At 35.1% G+C, this 22,419-nt stretch overlaps 1 pseudogene across 1 annotated transcript; it reads left to right on the top strand.

Annotated features, from left to right (window-relative positions):
- The first annotated feature begins 414 nt into the window (after positions 1-414).
- On the top strand, positions 415-22,331 carry LOC148621118 (uncharacterized; annotated as a pseudogene). The gene is made up of 8 exons (XR_015920812.1): positions 415-426; positions 4,138-4,324; positions 12,073-12,402; positions 15,304-15,603; positions 16,597-16,949; positions 17,732-17,828; positions 18,634-18,660; positions 19,740-22,331. The product of XR_015920812.1 is annotated as an uncharacterized LOC148621118 (transcript).
- The last annotated feature ends 88 nt before the right edge of the window (positions 22,332-22,419 follow it).

The following is a 22,419-nucleotide window of genomic DNA, read 5'->3' as shown; positions in this document are numbered from 1 at the left end:
CAATGCCTTTATCATCCCATGTAACTGGCTGGTCACAAGTACCGCATGGGTAAATTGATCCAGATATTGATGGTCCAGGATTGATGTTTACATCATTAGCCCTTGTGATAAGGAACATGGACAGGTATGCTAAGATGATACTAGGTCGATGTTTTGGAAATGCATGCATATCCGTCCCATTGTTCTGATTAGTAATCACTCTAATAACAACACAGTCGTAATCTGTTGAACAGGTATGGTTGTTTACGATAATAAATGTGTGAACTTCATCTCTCAGATGGATAGATGTGTATCGGATGATGAAGCCTTGTATTAAGATGACTAAGATCAGTTTTGGTGTCATAGACGCCATTATTGTTTACGGTCCCATCAGAAAAAACTGACGGTGACAACTACTGGGCAAAATTCTGTATGATGGCCTTCAAGGTGTGTTTCTCTGTGTGATGTTTGTGTAATGCAAACTTACCCACTAACCACTACAATTTTGTAATCAATTTAGGATTTAGAAATGTGAAAAATATCGAAAAATATCAGGAGCTGTTCAAAATTCCTGCCATTTTGTTGGGCATGCGCACTATTCAAAGTTCGCCTGAAACTAGTGTTAGTGAATTTATCCCTTTAATTAGAATCAGCATAGCATGTTCTTCTATTTACTAATGTGTATATACACTCCTTGTAACGTTGACGTTTCCCATTTTTGCGTTCGTGCATCGTTAATCGTACGTTTACTCATTGTTTTGCGTTCATTTAAACGCATGATGAACGCACGATAGAAGCGTTCGTTTAAACGCATGTTGGAGCGTTTGTTTAAACGCACGATAGAAGCATTCGTTTCTTTTTTTTATTTGGATTATTTCCTTGATTCAACTGTTATTTTTATATTATTTCTATGAATTTATATATATATATATATAGCAATGTCTGACAAATTCTCAACGATGTTAGAACTGTCAAATTTGCGATGCAAAATTTTGGTCGTTCCCTCTGCGGGACTCGAACTTGTACCGCTGTGACATCTTAGCAACACCGCCTGCACATAGTACAGCGCCCTAGACCACTCGGCCAGCTAGGCTATATAAAAATATAGCTTTCGCTGGCCGGGTCATTCCTCCTCTTAGGATTAATCTAGGGCTGTAATTTAGTACACGATGTATGGTAGTACGTTTGTTTGTTTGTTTGTTGGGGTTTAACGTCCGAGCAGCAATATTTCAGCTATATTCAGACGATGAACATGAAGTGGATGATAAAATGAACATGAAACGAAAAAGGGATGGGACACAAGGGCAACAGGGTCGACAAATCTAGATTACCACCAGAAAAAGGGAGGGATGGGCAGGGTCGGGCAATCTAGCCTCCCGCGGCGGAGCACAAAGGTTCCCACTTCTATCGAATACCAGAGCAGGGTTCTTTAGCGTGCGAGGAACGTGGCATCTTTCCCAACACGGTGCACCACTATGGTTTGCGGTCAGGTTTTCCGTATTATAGCCTGACAACCCCAGCATGTAACACGCCAGGGGTACCCCATTCCACCACCTGGGGCACACATCCCAGTTGCTCTGTCGGCAGAGCGCCTAGTCAGCGGATAGGATTCTGAGCACTATTTAGTCGCTTTTTACGACAAGCTTAGCGCTGCTGCAGGCCTATTCTTTTGACACCCGGACCTGCACGGGGCAGGACAGTTCATTTAGGTGTTATTATGTAGAATAGAGGATCAAATTAATGATGCATGTCACAACAAGTCAATATTATACAACGTCTCAGAATGTGACGACTCTATTCGCTACACTGCTCCATCGGATCAAATTGGTACAGGGAAGATATGTAAACGTATAGATAGGTCTGAAAGAGTAATCAAGGAAACCAAGGTTATAGCGGTAATCAAAATAATGCAATCCAGGGACAAAGACCAGACATGGAAAACAGACATACACAACAAAGAACATAAAGTAACTAAAATCATACATACAAAGTAACAAAAGTATATGAGCAACTCGGACTCCACTAAAAACTGGGACCATGGACCAGGTGCACCGGTAGGGTAAGCGTCCTCTGCTTTTCTAGGAACACCCGCCGAGTTGCTCATAAAAAGTCAAGTCCGGGGTAGACGAGGGAAAGAAAACTATGACCCGTTGAATAAATCAGTTTACCGCTGTGACATCTATGGCAACACCGCCTGCACAAAGTCCAGCGCCCTAGGCCACTCGGCCAGCTAGGCTATAAAATATAGCTTTCGCTGGCCGGGTCATTCCTCCTATAGCCTAGCTGGCCGAGTGGTCTAGGGCGCTGGACTTTGTGCAGGCGGTGTTGCCATAGATGTCACAGCGGTACAAGTTCGAGTCCCGCGGAGGGAACGACCAAAAATTTGCATCGCAAATTTCACAGTTCTAACATCGTTGGGATTTTTTCAGACCTATCTATACGTTAACATATCTTCCCTGTATCAATTTGATCCGATGGAGCAGTGGAGCGAATAGAGTCGTCACATTCTGAGACGTGGCATATATATATCCTTAGTTTGAGTGTTACCTAAAGACAATTATTGATCAAGTAAAACAAAAGAAGGTAGGTTATTATTTGTCTGCCTTAGTGATTTTCAAGAGGCCTTTGATACAGTTAAAGATAAAACTAACATTGGCTGGTGTTGGTTCATAATGAAAAGAATATAGTACAATCTATACAGAAAATAGTGTATCTGAATTAAAGATGGAACATACGATTCTTTCCAATTAATTGAACAGTCAAACAAGGGGACGACCATTTGATATAAGGAAGGGGGTCTTTGAAAAATGTTGTAATTTCGTCCTTTTTGAAAAAAAATATTTCTCATCTTTAAGATTGGAAAACAATATTTCGATTGCAAATCACTCTGATCCTAACATTATGACTTTACATGAATGAAAATAAAAAAAAAATGTTCTCTATATGTGAAAATAAATTTTTAAACCTTAAACATATTGAAAATAAATATTTTGATCTGGAGAAATCTTTAAAGCATTTTTCAATATCAAATAGTCGTCACTCAATCTATTTTACTACATCATCATCAGAACACAAAATTAAAACAAGCACAATTAACTCCAAGCTTATCATCAAGTATTGGTGTATTAGTCTGTTAGACAGAGGGACCCAACGTAAAACCCTATTATTTGGAAACAATTTTTTTTTTGCATTAAATCTTGATTTCTACCACCCTTAAAAAAACTAAAACAAAACAATAAACAACAAACATTCTTTCATCGTAAATCGACTTCGGAAATTCATAGGTTTCATCATTGCCTTTGCCTGGAGTAATTTTTTATGTGACATATGTGAAATTGTGTATTTGTCTTGGTCTCCTGTTTCCTGCATGGAAATCACTGGAAATCCATTTTGGTTATGCAGTGCTCCCCTCCCGTGCAAGTCCGTGTCCCCTGTAACTTTCAGAATTTCATGGATCTGGCAAGGTTTATTAATTATCTTTTATGTTGTAGGTATATGCTGAGACATTGTCGTGCGAACGGATAACTACACGCAGTTATAATCCAAAAACCTATACTAAACATGCCCCAACAGCGTTTGTTATGAATATACAAAAGGAATTAAATATTTGACAGCCCTTCTATTGAATTTTAACATCACAAAAAAAAAAAAACAATACAAACTATTAAGCGTTCAATTGATATTTTGAGGCGGTTTCAGAGGACACAAAGGGGAGTTTGTCTCCATCCATGTAGGAAAAATTATATTATTGTTAGCATTTAGTCTTGATATTCCTAAACTTTTGTCACAAAATATCTAAAAGTTGAAAAACTGTATATAATTAGCATGGAATGTTTTTCTTTTTTTTTTTTTTTAAATATTTTTACCCACCCAATCCCCCTAATATTCCCACCTTGTTACCCTTGGCAGTAGTCAAGTTATGTAAACGTCATCCTTGGACCAGCAAGGAACAAAACTCTTAAAAAAATATGTTTAGTACATTATGAAAAACTTAATTGATATTTAAAGTAGTTTTGGTCGGAACCGACGTAAACAGATCAGGAAATAATCGTACTCCAAAATTAAGTACAATGTGTTGAAATGCAAGCAATGAATAATACGAGACTTTGGTGACATGATAGCCAACGAGTCTTTTGGGACCCTTTTGAACTAACATAGGTGGAGGAAGAGAGAAAGAATTATCTACATTATGCTTATTTACTTTTGCGCGCCACACCGAGCGCACTGGAACGCCTTGTCAATCGGAAATACTCCGGTGGGCTATACAAAGCAGTGCAAGAAAACAGAGACATATTGAAGGATCTACTGCCAAGGGATTACTGGAAAGAGTTGGAACGTTATATTGGTAAGTTTAAATCAAATAACTTAGAAACTGGAGGCTCATGCAAAAGAAACAGAATCGCTCACCTTGAAAAAGAAAACAAATCTCATTTACCTATTTATTTATCGCATGCAGAACAAACAGACTGTCCTCCTACATAGATGTTGTTTGATATAATTCCGATTTAGGGGTGGACGAGTAATTACATGTATAATTAAAGGACAAATTATTGCAAAACAATTTCTAAGGTCTTTCCCATGAATAATACTTAATCCCAGAGTTTTTTCAGAGTAAGAAGTATCCAACTTTAAATTGAAATGTAAAATAAAATAGAATAATAATAACAAGTGATACTGTGTTTGCAAGCAACACAAAAGTCGCAAAAACCGGCAAATGGTCGAATTAAGTCAAATTTTGAAGCCACCATTGAATTCAGAAGGCAATGTTCACCTTAGAAATCAATTTTCATTGAAATCAAACAATGTTGACATTTCGCCAAATTTGGCGGCCGTTTTGAAAACAAACGGCGGCTTTTAGACAAAATGTAAAGCCGCCATTGAATTTAGAGTCTCATGGTTACCCTAGATATCAATCTTCATTGAAATCGAACAATGTTGAAATTTTGCAAATTTTGGCGGCCATTTTGAAAAATGGCGGCATTCTTTAAAAATGTTTACGCCTATGATGTCAGCAAGTCAATAGCTGACATGACTTGTATGATGTGCAAATTTCCGGTGTAAAAAATGGGTACGTCAGTCCGGCGGCACCCGTGCAGGTCCGGGTGTTAAAAGAATAGGCCTGCAGCAGCACTAAGCTTGTGGTATAAGGCGACTTAATAGTGCTCAGAACCCGAGCCGGGGGCTAGGGCGCTCTGCCCACAGAGCAACTGGGATGTGTGCCCCAGGTGGTTGAATGGGGTACCCCTGGCGTGTCACATGCAGGGGTTGTCAGGCTATAATACGGAAAACCTGACCGCAAACCATAGTGGTGCACCGTGTTGGGAAAGATGCCACGTTCCTCGCACGTTAAAGAACCCTGCTGTGGTATTCGATAGGAGTAGGAACCTTTGCGCTCCGCCACTGGAGGCTAAATTGCCCAACCTTACCTAGCCCCCCTTTTTCCAGTGGCAATCAAAATTTGTCAATCCTATTATCCTTGTGTCCCATCCTTTTTTTTTCATATCGTGATCATTTTATCATCCATTTCATGTTCATCGTCTGAATATAGCTGAAATATTGCTGCTCGGACGTTAAAACCCAACAAACAAACAGTCCGGCGGCCATTTTGATAAAATGGCGGCATCTGAAAATTTTTTTTCGAAGTTCTGCATCCTTCGAAGAGTAGTTCTAACTTTTTGCAAAGTTTCAACTCAATCGGAACAGCCACTCTGGAGAAAAAGGGCGGACACTTCATCACTTTTTTTTTAATGACAGGAGAATTAAAATAATAATAATAATAATGATAATTAAAATTTACGTTTCCACGAAACGTGTAGAAGTCGCTTCCCGTTTCTGATCTGTCTTTTTAGAAACGTGGCGTCAGATGAACTGCTTATTATTAATCGAGGCAGCGTTAAAAATCTGGATATCAAATTTCGTCGAAATCGAATAACATTCAAATTTTCATCACGGTGCGGCTATTTTGAAAATAGCGGTCGATACGCAGCTTATATTATCGAATGAGCCGCAGATTCTTAATCGGGGTGTCTCAAAGAACCTATATATCAATTTTCACCAAAATCGGACAAATTAAAATTCTCGACCGCAGTGGTGGCCATTTTGAAAATGGCGTCCGACACGTAGCTCCAGTTGCGAATTGAGTCGCAGATTATTTAATCGGGGCGAGTAAAAGAACCCAGATATCAATTTTCATCGAAATCGGGACAAATTTGAATTTCCGACCGCGTTGGTGGTCATTTTGAAAAGGACGGCCGAGATACACGCGATTTTTTGCGAGATTTTGTTTGGACTATTGAGCTTAATTTATATACCAAGTTTCGTCAAATTCTGATCAGCGGTTTTCGAGATATATGATGTTCCAATTTCAGGTGTAAAAAATGGGCATGTCCAGTCCGGCGGCCATTAAAAAAAATTCGAGTAACTTCTTGTACAGTTTCATATCAATCGGACCAGCCACTTTAGAGAAAAGGGCGGACACTTTCAACAATTTTTATGACAGGAGAATTAGTAATAATAATAACTAGAATTGTCATTGCGAGCAATAGCGAATGTCGCTCCCGGCATCCGTTTAAGTTCTCAAATTCAATATTGTATTGTTATGCCTATTCAACTCCTTTGACAGACCTATTTTCAAATTTGTAGCTATTCATGTTGTTGAGATAATGCAATGTCCCAGATTGTGACCTAAGGCAGCCATTTTGAAAATGGCGACTTTTCGTCAGAATTTTTGCTTAAAATCCGAGGTCGGACCAATACGCGTTAATTACCAAGTTTCATTAAATTTGTTCAATGAATAATAAACTTATGGCCGTGAGAAAAAGGTGGATTTTGGAACCCATGAAATTTTCAGTTTTTCTTTCCATGGCAACAGAGAACATATCGATTAACTTTTTTGCTTTATTTTATTAGACTCTTTAAACTGTACCACCATACCATCATACCAAATTTCAAGTTTCCAGCCACCTAGGTTTCCGAGATATTGCAATGTCCTAGATTATGAATTTGGTAGCCATTTTGAAAATGGCGGCATATTGGCGAACATTTTTTATACGAATTCCGAGATATTAATGAGACGCAGCATACAACAAAGTTTCATTAAAATTGCCTACTAAATAAAAAAGTTATAGGTGTGAGAAAAAAGTGGATTTTGGTATCCATGAAATTTTCGGTTTTTTCGTTGCCATGGTAACTGGCAAGATATCGATTAACATTTTTTTAATTAATTTTTTTAGGCACATTGAATTCTACCACCATACCAAATTTCAAATTCCCAGCCACCTAGGTTTCCGAGATATTGCAATGTCCTAGATTATGAACTTTCACGTTTCCATAGTAACGGTAGCCATTTTTTTTCGCCAAAAGATCTCCTGCACCCCTTCTCATTACCATCTAGCTCCGTACCAAGTTTCAATTCATTCCCTTCAGTGATGCTCTCTAAAAACTCCGGACAAAAATCATTGGAATAATAATAATAATAATAATAATAACTAGAATTGTCATTGCGAACAATAGGGAATGTCGTCTCCGGCAACCGTTTAAGTTCTCAATTTTATTATGTATTATTATGCCTATTCAACTCCTTTGACAACCTATTTTCAAATTTACCTATTTATGTTGTTGAGATAATGTAATGTCCCAGATTGTGACCTAAGGCAGCCATTTAGAAAATGGCGACTTCGTCAGAAATTTTGCATAAATTCCGAGGTCTGGCTGATACGCATTATATAACTAAGTTTCATTAAATTTGTTCAATGAATAAAAATGACCATGTGAAAAAAAATGTGAAATTTTCAGTTTTTCGTTGCCATGGCAACAGACAACATATCGATTAACTTTATTTTATTAGGCTCTTTATACTGTATCACCATACACTTCGTCTTTGGGGACTTAATAATTAAAATTTACGTTTCCACGAAACGTGTAGAAGTCGCCTCCCGTTTCCTGATCGGTCTTTCGAGAAACATATCCTCAATTGAACTGCCTATTTTAATCGAGTCGGCATTAAGAACGTGAATATCAAATTTCAACGAAACCGCAAAAGCATTGACTTTTCGACCTCAGTGGCAGTCATTTTGAAAATGCCGGTCGATACGTAGCTCAAATTGTCGATTGGGCCGCAGATTATTAATTTGGACGGCTCAAAGAACCTGGATATCAATTTTCATAAAAATCGACAAATTAAAATTTTCGATCGCAGTGGCGGCCATTTTGAAAATGGCATCCGATACGTAGATCAAATTGTCGATTGAGCCGCATATTCTAAATCGGGGTATATGAAAGAACCTAGATAGAAATTGTCATCAAAATCGGACAACTTTGAATTTTCGAGCGCAGTGGCGGCCATTTTGAAAAATTTTTGCCTATTGAACTTAATATATACACCAAGTTTTGTCAAATTCTGATCAGCAGTTTTCGAGATATATAATCTTCCAATTTCCGGTGTAAAAAATGGGTACGTCCAGTCCGGCGGCCATTTTGAAAAAATGGCGGCATCTGGAATTTTTTTTTGGAAATTCTGCATCCATCGAAGAGTAGTTCTAACGTCTTAAAAAGTTTGATCTAAATCGGACTGGCCACTTTGGAAAAAAAGGGTGGACACTTCGAACAATTTTTATGACAGGAGAATTAAAATAATAATTATTATTATTAAATTTACGTTTGCACAAAACGTGTAGAAGTCGCCTCCCGTTTGCTTATCTCTGTTTTGAGAAACAAATCGTCAGATGAACTGCTTATTATTAATCAAGACAGCGTAAAGAACCTGGGTATCAAATTTCGTCGAAATCGAATAAATTTTAATTTTTCGTCGCGGTGGCGGCCATTTTGGAAATGGCTGTCGATACCCAGTTCAAATTTTTGATTGAGCCGCAGATTCTAAATCAGATTCTAAATGCTGGGGTTGTCAGGCTATAATACGAAAAAGCTGACCGCAAACCATAGTGGTGCACCGTGTTGGGAAAGATGCCACGTTCCTCGCACGTTCAAGAACCCCGGAGTAGGAACCATAGGGCTCCGCCACAGGAGGCTAAATTGCCCGACTCTACCCACCTCTTCCTATTTCCAGTGGCAATCAAAATTTATCGACCCTATTGTCCTTGTGTCCCATCCCTTTTTTCATTTCATCATCATTTCATGATCATTTTATCATCAATTGCATGTTCATCGTCTGAATATAGCTGAAATATTGTTGCTCGAACGTTAAACCCCAACAAACAAATAAACAAACAAAAGAACCCTGCTGTGGTACTCGATAAGAGTAGGAACCTTTGCACTCCGCCACAGGAGGGTTATTTGCCCGACCCTGACCATCCCTCTTGTATCTTGTGCAATCATAAATTATCAACCATATTATCCTTGTGTCCCATCCCATTTTTCATTTTATCATCATCATTTCATGTTCATTTTATCAGCCATTTCATGTTCATTGCCTGAATATAGCTGAAATATTGCTGCTAGGGCGTTAAACCCCAATAATCAATCAAATATTTCCTATTGTAACTTTCCACATTTATGAAAAAAAAATTATTTAACTCTTCTGTCGCTTTTCTAATGAAAGGATCCCCGTGCAGGTCCGGGCGTCAAAAGAATAGGCCTGCAGCAGCGCTAAGCTTGTCGTAAAAGGCGACTAAATAGTGCTCAGAAACCTAGCTGGGGGCTAGGCGCTCTGCCCACAGAGCAACTGGGTTGTGTGCCCCAGCTGGTGGAATGGGGTACCCCTGGCATGTTACATTCTGGGATTGTCAGGCTATAATACGGAAAACCCGACCGCGAACCATAGTGGTGCAACGTGTTGGGAAAGATGCCACGTTCCTCGCACGTTAAAGAACCCTGCTGTGGTATTCGATAGTAGGAACCTTTGCGCTCCGCCACAGGAGGCTAAATTGCCCGACCTTACCCATCCCCCTTTTTCTAGTGGCAATCAAAATTTGTCGACCCTGTTATCCTTGTGACCCATCCTTTTTTTTTTCATTTCATGTTCATTTTATCATCCATTGCATGTTCATCGTCTGAATATAGCTGAAATATTGCTGTTCGGACGTTAAACCCCAACAAACGAACAAAACAATCTGTCTTGTACCATATTTAAGAAAATGAGGTAAAACCGTTCCGCTATTCCGATATACAGTTTCTTTGCGAATTTTGCAAATGACCTTTTCCTTTGACTTTCTTTTGTGGTCTCAAGTTGTAGAACATTGCAGTCTGAACATTTTAGTAATGATTGTTTTTCTCTATCTCTTATCGTTTTCAAGATTTTAGCAAAAGAAAAAAGGGGGGATTTTTTGAACTCAATTTAAGACCATTTACTGTCATTTTTCACCTGTAAAGTTAATTTACACTGATTTATTTTTGTATGTACTTTCATTCGGTGTAAGTTTTATCTTAAAAATACTTCCGGTTATCAACTTCCGGTTTTAAGTTGAATTTCGAAGGCCTATAACTCTTCTTACACAAATTATACTTTTCTAAACTTCTAGCACCCAAACCACGAAGTGTTACAAATTATGATAACATAAAAAGTTTTGATCCATTTATTAAAGCCTAAGAGGAGAAGAGCGAGGTATTATTTTTGAAGAAAGGGAAATAACTCTGTAACGACACGTGTTTTCTTATCAGGGTAACTCTGTACCTTCTAGCTACACAGATTTATTTGGTATACAACTCAACTTGATTTCTCTTGAAACGACAAAGTCAAAATGTAGTGGAATAAAAAAAAAATGATAATAATATTCATACGAATAGTAGTAAGGTTTTCCCTTGACAGGGTAAGACAATAATTCAAAAGCAAATAAAACTCAAATTGGGTTTTCATATGATACATTCAAACGATGCGGAATGAGCTAAGAAAGAGATTAGAATAAGTTAGAGTTGTCTATCTTGTACCATATTTAAAAAAAATATTGATCCGTGGCTTTTGGAATTTCTCTGAATTTACAGAAGATGAATAACAAAATTTGAGACTTTCTTCATTCTGCTTTCCTATTTACTTTTACACTCAACTCCGAACGTAACAAACACATAGTAGAGCATACCGGTTGTGTATACAAGGCAGTGCAATAAATCAGAGATATAATAAATAATGAGTAAAAGGACTAAAACTCATCCATCTCTTGAATCCGATGGAACAATATAAACAGGAACTGAATGAGGCACTTAGCCGGGAAAACAAACATGCTAATTTGTTTAATCAAGTTATTCCAATAAAAGGTTGTCGATCTAGCAAATAGCTTACTAAAGGTAAAACCTATCAGACTAAAATTCCATCAAAATTCCAAAATAAGTGCCATGATTGGTTACTGAATTCTTTACAATAGAAGATTATGAAAAAACGAGAAACAGAAATTTCAACCAAGTCAAAAATCTTACAAGTGTCACACCGCATCAAATAAAGCTTGGTGCTAAGTTGCAAATCAATCACATGGAATAAGCAAAAGAATTATTCTACCTATCTGGTAGTACACATTTGCTTAGATTCTTATCGACGTCAATTAAAAGAAAATCAGACACCTTTATTCAGCAATTAACTTTTTTGGCGAACAGGTTATTCATGTGCAATCGAGTTAAAAAGCCTGATTATGGTAAAACTCGACAATTTGAAGCAGCAATCCGAATATCAAATCGTTATCTAAATGAATCCCGTAAAGATTCTTTCCTGAAAATATGTGTTGTTGAAGAATCAACTCAATTCGTAGCATTTATTTTTGTCATGGAAATTTTTCTTCATTTTATTTATAATAATGTACTTCTCACATGTACTAAATTCTAACTAACATCGATATATTTTGTTTGTTCGTTTCCAAAATGAATAACTACATACTATGAAAACAATCAAAATGAGGTCCCAAGACCATACAATCAACCCAAATCTTCGTAGGATTATAAGTAGCAGTCCACCTAAGAATCATGTAGTGGGTGATTTATCGATGTCAGACATTTGAACCAAAGTCACTTGCATTAAGTTGGATTGAATGTAAAAACAAGAATTAAAAAACAAAAAATATTTTCACCGTTACCACTTTAGGTATTTTTAGGAATGTGGACAAAAATTGGCTCGACAAATACAATAACACATTTATATTAATTTTCATATTGTAGGGAGAAAGTATAAGCCATTTGGCAACTTCACGGAAGAAGTCGTGGAAAGTACTATCCTAGATAAAGACGTTTTAGACTTGCTGATTTCAAATTTCCATTTAAATATCGACGATAGAGGTCATGTAGAAAGATTTACATCGCAGTCCCGTAGAAATCGAGCAGTCCTTGACCTGCTCTCGAAACGAGGTAGCAGTGATGTCGTAACATACCATGCGCTGATTGAATCTCTGAAACAGTCAAATCAAGCTCCTGACCTTGTGTCTAGAATGGAACAAATGGGAAAGAATCAACTCATCCCTCCTCCTGTTTGCAGAGAAATTTCAGAGAAAGGTAATATTACAATAAATTTAGCTTGTTTTTTAACAATTATTTCAAATGTTCCATTTGTATCTACACTAAACAACAAAAGTACATAGATAAGTTGGAACAGAATAAAGACCTGTTCGTATTATCAATACGCAGCAGAAGACTATCATAATATTTCAAAAATATATCGCAAAATGAAATACTTTTATAATACACCTCCTGAAACGTGTAACGTTCCCAATCCCACGCACACGAAGCACACCAAACACGAAACACGATCCCACGAAACACGAAAGCCACACGAAACACGTTGCACGAAGCACGATAAACAAATATATCGCAAAGTGAAATACTTTTATAATACACCTCCTGAAACGTGTAACGTTCCCAATCCCACGCACACGAAGCACACGAAACACGAAACACGATCCCACGAAACACGCACACGAAGCACACGATACACGAAAGCCACACGAAACACGTTGCACCAAGCACGATAAACGAATGATCCTGTCCACTGGAATTATTTTCTAGGTAATTGATATATTTTGAAATCTAATTTGCAAAACGAAACTAATAATAATTCATGATATACTGTGTACGTGTTCGTCGTATTTTGTTTATTGCTAACATCTTACATGTAATTTTACATTCATATGTATTATGCTTTAATAAACAAATTCGATACACACTAAATGTCTATAAATGTTTTGGTATAAAATCATGTTATTTTTTCGTTATAGATCGTATATTGGGGAAACATTTTCATTGGTCTGGAAGTATGACAATGTTGAAAGTTTTTTTTTTAAATTGAAGATAAATTAAAAAAAATTAGTTGATAAAGTGTTTTTACCATACAATCATCCTTTGAATATGAAATAAAACTATTTTTATGTGTAAAAATGTCTGCATTTGTTGTATATGGATTATTGGGAACACATTTTCCTCGTTCCAGGATAATAAAAATACCAAATTTCATAAAGTCTTGGTAAAAAGCACTCTATTTTGAAATAATGTAGCTATATTAACTAATGGGATACCATCTTTAGTTATTGGTCTAAAAAAGAAAATACTGCAATGTTGATATGAAAAATGTCCATTTTTATTATACATGGTACATTGCGGAAACATTTGGACTGGTCTATAAGTATTAAAATTTTGAAATTTCAATAAATTGAGGTAAAATATATTCAATTGTAGATAAAAGAGTATTTTTTGATCATGCGATACCATCTTATTGCTCTAAATATAAAAAGAAAGTAACTTTTATGTGAAAAAATGTCCATATTTGTTTTATATCGATCATTGGGCACACATTTTCCTTGTTTCAGGAGAACAAAAATACCAAAATGTCATCAAATATTGGTAGGAATTACTCTTTTTTTTAAATAATTAAGCTATTTTAACTAATGTGATACCATTTTATTTGCCTATAAAGAAAATATTGCATTGTTGATTTGGAAAATGTCCATTTTATTGTACATGGTACATTGCGAAAACATTGTCATTAGTCTCTGGGTATGAAAATATTGAAACTTCATAAGATTAGGGCAAGATATACTCTACTTATAGATAATAGAGGACTTTTTGACAAATGCAATACCATCTAATTGCTCTGAACATGAAAAGGAAGTAATTTTCATATGCAAAATGTCCATATTTGTTGTATATGGATCACTGGGAACACATTTTCCATGTTCCAGGATAATGATATACCCAAATTCCATGAACTATTGGTAAAAAGTACTCTTTTTTAAAATAATTTAGCTATTTTAGCTAATGAGATACCATCTTATTTATCTAAAAAAGAAACCATTGCATTGTTGATATGAGAAGTGTCCATTTTTATTACATGGTACATTGCGGAAACATTTTGACTGGACTGGGAGTATGAAAAAATTGAAATTTCATAAAATTGGGGTAAAATCTACTCATTTTTTTAGATTAGAGGATTCTTTGCTCATGCGATACTATCTTATTCCTCTAAATATGAAAAGAAAGTAAATATTAATGTGAAAAAATTCCGTATTTGTTGTATATGGATATTTGTGAACACATTCTCCTTGTTCCAGGGGAACAAAAATACTAAATAGTTCAACCAGTGCAATACCATCATATTTAAAAAATAACATTACATTGTTGATATGAAATATGTCCATTTTATTATACATGGTACATTGCAAAAACATTTTCACTGGTCTGGGAGTATGAAAATATTGAAATTTCTTAAAATTGGGGTAATATACTCACTTTTTATTCTCAAAAGACAAACTATTACCACTAGGGAATGATTGCCATGAAATCATTAACAGTTATAGTCCGGGAAATTTTCCCCGATCATTCCGGAAGGCCATTCAATTATTTATAGCAATTTATTATATATACAAATAATGTTCGAATGTTTGAAACCAATTAATTTCTACAAGTATTGATTCCTGACAAAATGTTGTCTTTTCGATTAAAAGGAATATTGAGATTGGCATAGAAAACGACATTCCAACGATATTTTGTAAAATTTGTCTACCATAGGAGCTATTTTTATCATCCTATTAGAATACAGAAATGTTGCATGAAGAACGTTGCACGATACACGAAGAACGGAGCACGAAGTGCGCACACGAAGCCCACGCTGCACCATACACGATCCCACGAAACACGCACACGAAGCACACTAAAATGGAAATGTTACACGTTTCAGGAGGTGTACATGTATATATGGAGGAGATATTCCAAATTCAAATATTCCGAAATTTGTACTAGTCAACTTCGGCAGACATGGTATTGGAAGAGCTAAAAACTTGAAACTGCCTCCCGTTGTCATTTGTTCAATACAAAATAACGTTTGATTAATTCATGTCATGATTTTGATTACCTCATTAAGAATAGATCGCAATAGTTGACATATTACTTTGTAAATTGTTGTAGGAGAGAACAGAACAAAGATACAAAAGTTCTACCATAAAATCATCAACAATTTAGCATCGACAGATTCGGTTGTAGACTATCTTATAAAGCACGACATTCTTAAAACAGAAGACTCAGAAGAAATACGGGCTTTAAATTCTACTATTGAGAAAAATCGAAAGCTTTTAGAGAAGCTAAGCGACGAAAATGCCTGCGAAGTTTTTATTCGGATTCTAGATGGAAATGATATGAACGAACAACTTTCCAAGGAAATCAAAACCTATGAAGTAACAGGTCGAGAGAGAGAGAGATGTCACAAAGGTAAAAAAAGTTTCTATCTAGTCAAATTAATGCTTACTGTGCCAGCGATTGCTTTTGTTTTATTTCATGATTATCCGCTTGCATACTTTTGGCACTGTCACAAATGAAGAAAAGTTTAACAAATTTGGTTGAGTTAAAAAAAAAGTCAATTAATTAAGACAAATTCCATGAACATATTGGTCACGAAATCGCACGACTACAACGGTCATAAAATAAAGCTACATTCTGATCGAGGGCACTGTTAGCTTGCTCTGAGAAAAGATGCTTGAATAAACGGTCAGTAAACTTGTTAAAAAATAAGACCAGTAGAATCGGATATGTCTGTGAGTAAATATTATATAAACTATTTCGATGATTAACATTACTTGTTGAAATTTAAAAAAGATAAGGGAATTCATTTGCTACAAATTGTAATCACAATCGGCCATTCATTCGTGAAACCTTTAAACATCATTAGCGGGGGACATAAATGTACAGCAACGTCCACTTTCATAACATAAGTTATAAAATTGTTGATTTAAAGTTCGAAATTCATATCGGACATACTAAGCCTTCCTAGTTACACAGAAGAAAAAACCTCGGATTAACTAGCCGAATTATCAGGTTCTGATATTATAACTGAACTGGACTAACGTTTACCGAGTACGATTCCTTTTTTTCTTAGCTACTCTCCTCGTCATAATATTCATGTAAGAGTTAGTGTTCCTCATTCCTTATGACACCTTACTAAAATTCGATGTGGATAGAACTTCTTTGATCAGCGCAACTATACAATTCCGTCAATAAATTCAAAATTGTTTTTTCTCTGCATCCGAGGTTAATTTTTTAGTGTAGCTGAAATTCCCGCCGCTGAAAATAATTTTAAATGGTTATTGCGATGCAATAAGAACGCTACATTATCAGTACATGAACGGCACTCGCTCCTTAGTATTCACAAATAGACATAAATCATTTATTTAGTGAATTGTATCAGTACTTTTTTTTAAATTGTAGATATCCAAACAAAAGAGCCTTTTATTCAACCCGGATTTCGTCAAATGGTTACATTGATAAACGTCATCAAACAAAAATTAGAAAAAAATCAAGAAAGCCATTCCCCTTCTTATATAGACGAATCATCGTTGGAACTCACAAAAATTAACTCGGGAGCAAAGGGAATTCGACCTACAAAAATAAAAAAGGACAAGATAAAAGATTGTACATCTACTGAAAACATGGGTCGAAATCGGGAAACACTTATAAATATTGCCGTGAATAAATTCCGAAATTTATACCAGTTGGTGTTTGAACTGGATGAAAAATTGACAGAAAGAGAATATACAGAATGTCAGAATACAATTAAAGAGGTATCTATGAAAACGTATTAAAAAACTATTTCTTTGGCAAATCTTAAAATGTATTTGTACGTGAATTATGTCCAAATATATAATTTTTTAAATCCGATTATAATTTTTTTATTTGTTCATATTCCCATAAAAGCGGTTAAATGATAGATATGCAGATGAATTTAAAATACTGTCTTGGCCCAAAAGATATTTTTCAAGAATTTAACAGGCTTTATATCATATTCGTGAATTTTCTGCAGCTTCGCTGGTGTGCAGAAGCCACGGAAGTAGAAGACTGCCATGATATTATCAAACACACACGATATCCTGCCGTTTCTAAACGCATATTTATTGTACCGAAACAATAACAATAGCAAGGGTCCCTAAATTTATCAGTTTGAATAAAGTAAGGAAAATGAAAATTGATTTTTCTACGAATTTTGAAAGCTAAATGGAAAAAGAAAAATCGAATGTTCTTGAAAGCTAAATGGAAAAAGAAAAATCGAATGTTCCACATCACTTCCTCATCGTCCGCGTAATGACTTATTTAGATTTATAGATCCTTACGTGATATTTTTCTGAGCATGCTCAATTAGTACGTCCGCAAGGTGAATGCTTACAGTGTTTAACCAATTTATGTTAATTGTTGTATTAACCTCGCGATCTGCACCGAAAAGGGCACAAAAAACGTAACAGCTATTACTACTTAACCTTTTGTTATAGACTTCCATAATGTTAAGAACCAGTTGACATATGACGTAACGGTAATCAGAAAAAAAATGTATTAAAATATATCATTTAAGATACTGTTGGTGTTTGGAGAGAAAACAGAGGACTTGTTTGAGTCAGTGTCATTGTGTGATATTGAACAGTTTGAAAATGAGCTCAGATCAGAAATGGGTAGGTAATTAGAGCATTCCTATTACTATTAAGTTACATATCAATAATTAGTGGTCAAGTATTTGTATCTTACTTCCATATATTTTGCATTTGCATAAAATAAATAATACTATAACATCGTAAGGGTTTTCCTCTTCTATTTCTATATTCAATTCAACTAAAATATATTTCATTTCAAAGCAAATAGAAAATAATCCGACAATAATAGTAAGACTTTAAATATCTGGTGAAAGAGATGCAATGATTATTGATAAAGGTGTAACACGTATCACCTTATTAAATTTTTGAAAATATTTTGTTGTATGTTATTTTTGTTCTGTGGCAATTAATAACTTATGGCCATGATGTACTTGTGTACGTTTTACAGGAATTTAGTATCTCCGAAAAGCCGTGCACATGCACATGATAGTCAATTATCAATATTGAATAGGCATTGCCTAAAAGAAAGCACACAGCATTTCTTTTATACGAATACTTATTTAGTATATTGTCTTTGTAAATGGCACATGCAGAACAGAACATCTACATGCATGAGAAGTAACTAATTAGCAGAGATTTTCTTCATTTAGCTAAAATTCTGGCATTTTCCTATTTTTGTCCAAGAACCGGATTCTGCAGCCCACTAACTTACACATGCATGTTGCCATAGAGATCTCAACAATCGCTGTCAACCATAGAACAAAACAACACACAACAAAGATATTTTTGTAAAAATCATTAACTCATATTGTTACAGTAACAGTATATTTTATATTTGCTCTCAGTATTTTTTAATTTGATTTGAAAATTGAATTTCTTGTTTTAGAAAGGAAAATTTTACTGGACGACAAAGGTATGTATTATAATTAAAGGAACTTTCTAACCAATTTTTATTACATTAAGGTCTGTGGCTAAGTTTCTATCTTCAGAGAACTACACTCTTAATATAAAAGAAATGGTTTTTTTATCAATTTAGAGAAAAAACTATCAATCATTAAAAAGGTAATCGTTAAGATCCGATCGACAATGTTCTAATAATGTTACATTTTTTTTTTCAATTTTCAGTTTACATGTTTTAAACAATATTTTATTTCTGATTTGTTTAACACACTCAATAACAACTTACTGACTACATATTGATCTCTTTTCGAACAATTAACGATTTTACATTTAGCATTTACCTTCATTTAAATTGGGGTATTTTGTGAACTTTATATTTTGTTCATAAAATTTCCTGTGCACGAACAAATTGAATACCAATAACAAGGTCGGATTTATTTCAAATGTGACTAATAGCATCAAGATTGCGTGATATAAAAATGTAATCGATTACATCATGATTACTCATAATTTCAAATGCAGTCGATTACATATGATAACTTTTGTTAAAGTAATGATAACATCATAATTTGGTATTCTCAAACATGAATAAAAGAACACAAATTTTCTACCTTGGCATAGATAATGTAATGACATATTTAGCTAAATAATTTATATTATTTTAAACAAAAGAAAAAAACAAGTGTGTTATACACTTCATTTCAAAGCGGTAAGGAACATGATTTTTGAATATTGTCAATTGACAGTTGAAATTATATTTTTTTTTATTTACTCATGTTAATAAACCAAAGGTATTTCACTCTAATTAGTAGATTAAGTGTCTGTTCAAGTTGACAAACATTTGTATAGCCTAAAGGAAAGATAGTTACAAACAACAGCATTGAGTAATATGTTTGAGTTTTAATTTGTACATTAAATAACTCTTTCTTGGGGCCATTTCAACTTTTTAATTAAATTATTATTTACACACATATACTATAGTACATGTATTTTAGGTTTAATACTTGTGTCTCTGGCGCAAAATAAATATTATTATGATTATAGTCTGGAACACATTTATAAGTGTTGTAAATGTTACTTTTTTAATTTTAGACCAATTTGAGATTATTCGAACAGAGTGGAGAAAACAAGATAGAATGTTTGTTCCGACCAGAGCAAGAGAACAGGTTCTTAAAATGATTCATGAAAGTACATTTTTGGTTATAACCGGACCTGCTGGATGTGGTAAAACATTTATAGCAAGGAATGTGTCGTTGGTACTCCAGAGAAAGGGGTTCCATATAGTACCAATTATTGACCCTAAAGACATACAATCTCTTTCTTGTTATGAAAACCCAACCGTATTCGTTGTGGATGATTTATGAGGAAATTTCACGGCGGTGCAACAGCACGTCGAGATTTGGGAGCAGTTTCTTGGAAGTCCTTTCTACAACACTATTCAGAGTAATTTCGATTGCAAAATCATATCATCGTGCAGATTACAAGTTTACAGAGATGAAAGTCTTGAAAAAATAAACCATTATATATCCTACGATTGCAACTTGAGTTCTGAAGAATTTTGTCTTGATACGGATGAGAAGAAAAGATTTATTGAGAAATACATAGATGAAAAGGCTTTCAATGAGTTACCGGAAAGAATGAATGGTGATTTTTTCGTACTTCTGTGTTCATTGTACAGGAAAGGTCACTCCAAATCTGTTCGGGAGTTTTTCACTTATCCTGTACATTCATACGAAACTGAGCTCCAGCAATTATATAAACATGGACAAAATGGGAGATATAAACAATTCTGCCTTGCTTTATGTGTATTGTTTCATAATAGATTAGATAAAAGGTTTTTTGATAGGAGGGCAACAGATACCGAAAAAAAGATGTTTGAAGATTTGTCCGAAGATATAGGATTAGAGGCAAAGATAATGACGAGGAATCTAAAGGGAACTCTTAATTCACTTCTTGGAACTTTTTTAATGGACGATGATGAGGTATACAAAACTATTCATGATAAACTGTTCGATATCATTGCTTGTTACATAGGTAAAAAAATACTTCATAGCGTCATAGACTACGGGAAAAGTGAACTGATACATGAGAGATGTATCTGGCAGTCCGATAAAGCCAAAGACTTAGAATTTTGTATTTCTACCCCCGATGATATGATAGATTCATACATTGAAAGATGTATTACTGACTGGAAAACTGGCAAAGTTGCATTGGTGTTCAGCGATAGAAATTTCAAAAACATCCGATTTAGAATGAAGCTTTTACAGCACCTGGTTGATAGAAAAGATCTTGACGATCTAACCAACATGAAGAACACACTTGTCCCAAAATCAGAACCTGGCGCATGTGATACACTTTTAATAAGAGCAGCGTTTCATGGTTATATTGACATTGTTGAATGGTTATTGCTCAATAATGCAAATGTTAATCTAGTGAGAGCAGACGGTGTATCTCCACTGTTTATGGCATGTCAGGAAGGACATCTAGATATAGTCTGTGAGTTGTTGGAGGTGAATGCTGATGTGAATCTGTGTGATAAGAATAGTTCATCTCCACTGTACGTTGCATGTCAAGAAGGACATCTAGATATTGTCCTTAAATTAATAGAGATGAATGCTGATGTGAATCTGTGTATGGGAAATGGGAGATCGCCCCTGTTTATTGCATGTCAAAAAGGACATCTAGATATAGTCTATGAGTTGTTAGATATGAACGCAGATGTTAATAAAACAGATTCTGAAGGCTCCTCGTCTTTGATCATAGCATGTCAGCGCGGGTATCTTAATGTTGTCATTTTTTTTTATTGAACATCACGCGGACATAAACACAAGCATGTATGATGGTGATACTGCCTTGATTTTGGCATCTAGATTAAATCACATTGGTATTGTTGAACAATTGTGTAAGAATGGAGCTAGTTGCAATGATATATTATTACCAAGAGCTCAGTTGGTATCTTTTTTATGTGAATTCACGACAAGCATATTAGCGATATGGTTTGATGATATAATGAGTGAAGCACCAAAATTGGTGAAAGACTACCTTGTAACAAAATCAGAGAATTACGTGTTTGACTTGTGCATAGGATCATCTGCTCTTCATTTTGCTTGCTTTATGGGATTCGACAAGGTAGCAGATATTCTAATCAGATATAAAGCAGATATAAACTTGCAAAAAGACGATGGAACTACGCGATTCTTTTACGCCTGTGAATTTGGCCATCTGGACATAGTGGGTGTTATTCTCAACAACGGTGGTTCGTCAAATATTAGTAGGACGAATGGGATTTATCCGCTAGACATTGCAATAATGAATGGTCATTACGATATTGTTTCCTTGCTTATGAGAAAAGAGCATCTGTTCTCTGATATAATTGTACCTGGTACATGGTAGTCTTTTTTCCCGCCACTTTTACCTGCCTTGCAAAATTAGATGCAATTTGAAATGATGTACAGTACCACACATATTCTCACACATTCGGTATTGTGTATTTCAAAAACGCTGTTGTAAGTATCAGTATGAAATTTAGAGTCTGCAATACCGTGCATTTTCTTACATATTTTGTATTGTGTTGTGCTCCACAAACTTTTAACTATTGTAAATATCTGTATATAAACTATTTCATATTTACGTTATAAACACAACTACAATAGATGTGTGTATCTTAAAGAGACAGTCTGAAGTGTGTACGTTATATTAATTTAAATATGTAAATAAATATCTAATTTATTCATTGTGTATGAAATCAATTCGTATTAAGAACGATTTTTGT

The sequence above is a fragment of the Perna viridis genome, chromosome 3 (genome assembly GCF_037379345.1).
Source record: "Perna viridis isolate PV_CMFRI_1.1 ecotype Kerala chromosome 3, ASM3737934v1, whole genome shotgun sequence".
Taxonomy (NCBI): Eukaryota; Metazoa; Mollusca; class Bivalvia; order Mytilida; family Mytilidae; genus Perna; species Perna viridis.
Note: the sequence above shows the minus strand (reverse complement) of the source record. Positions and strands in the feature narration are given on the sequence as shown.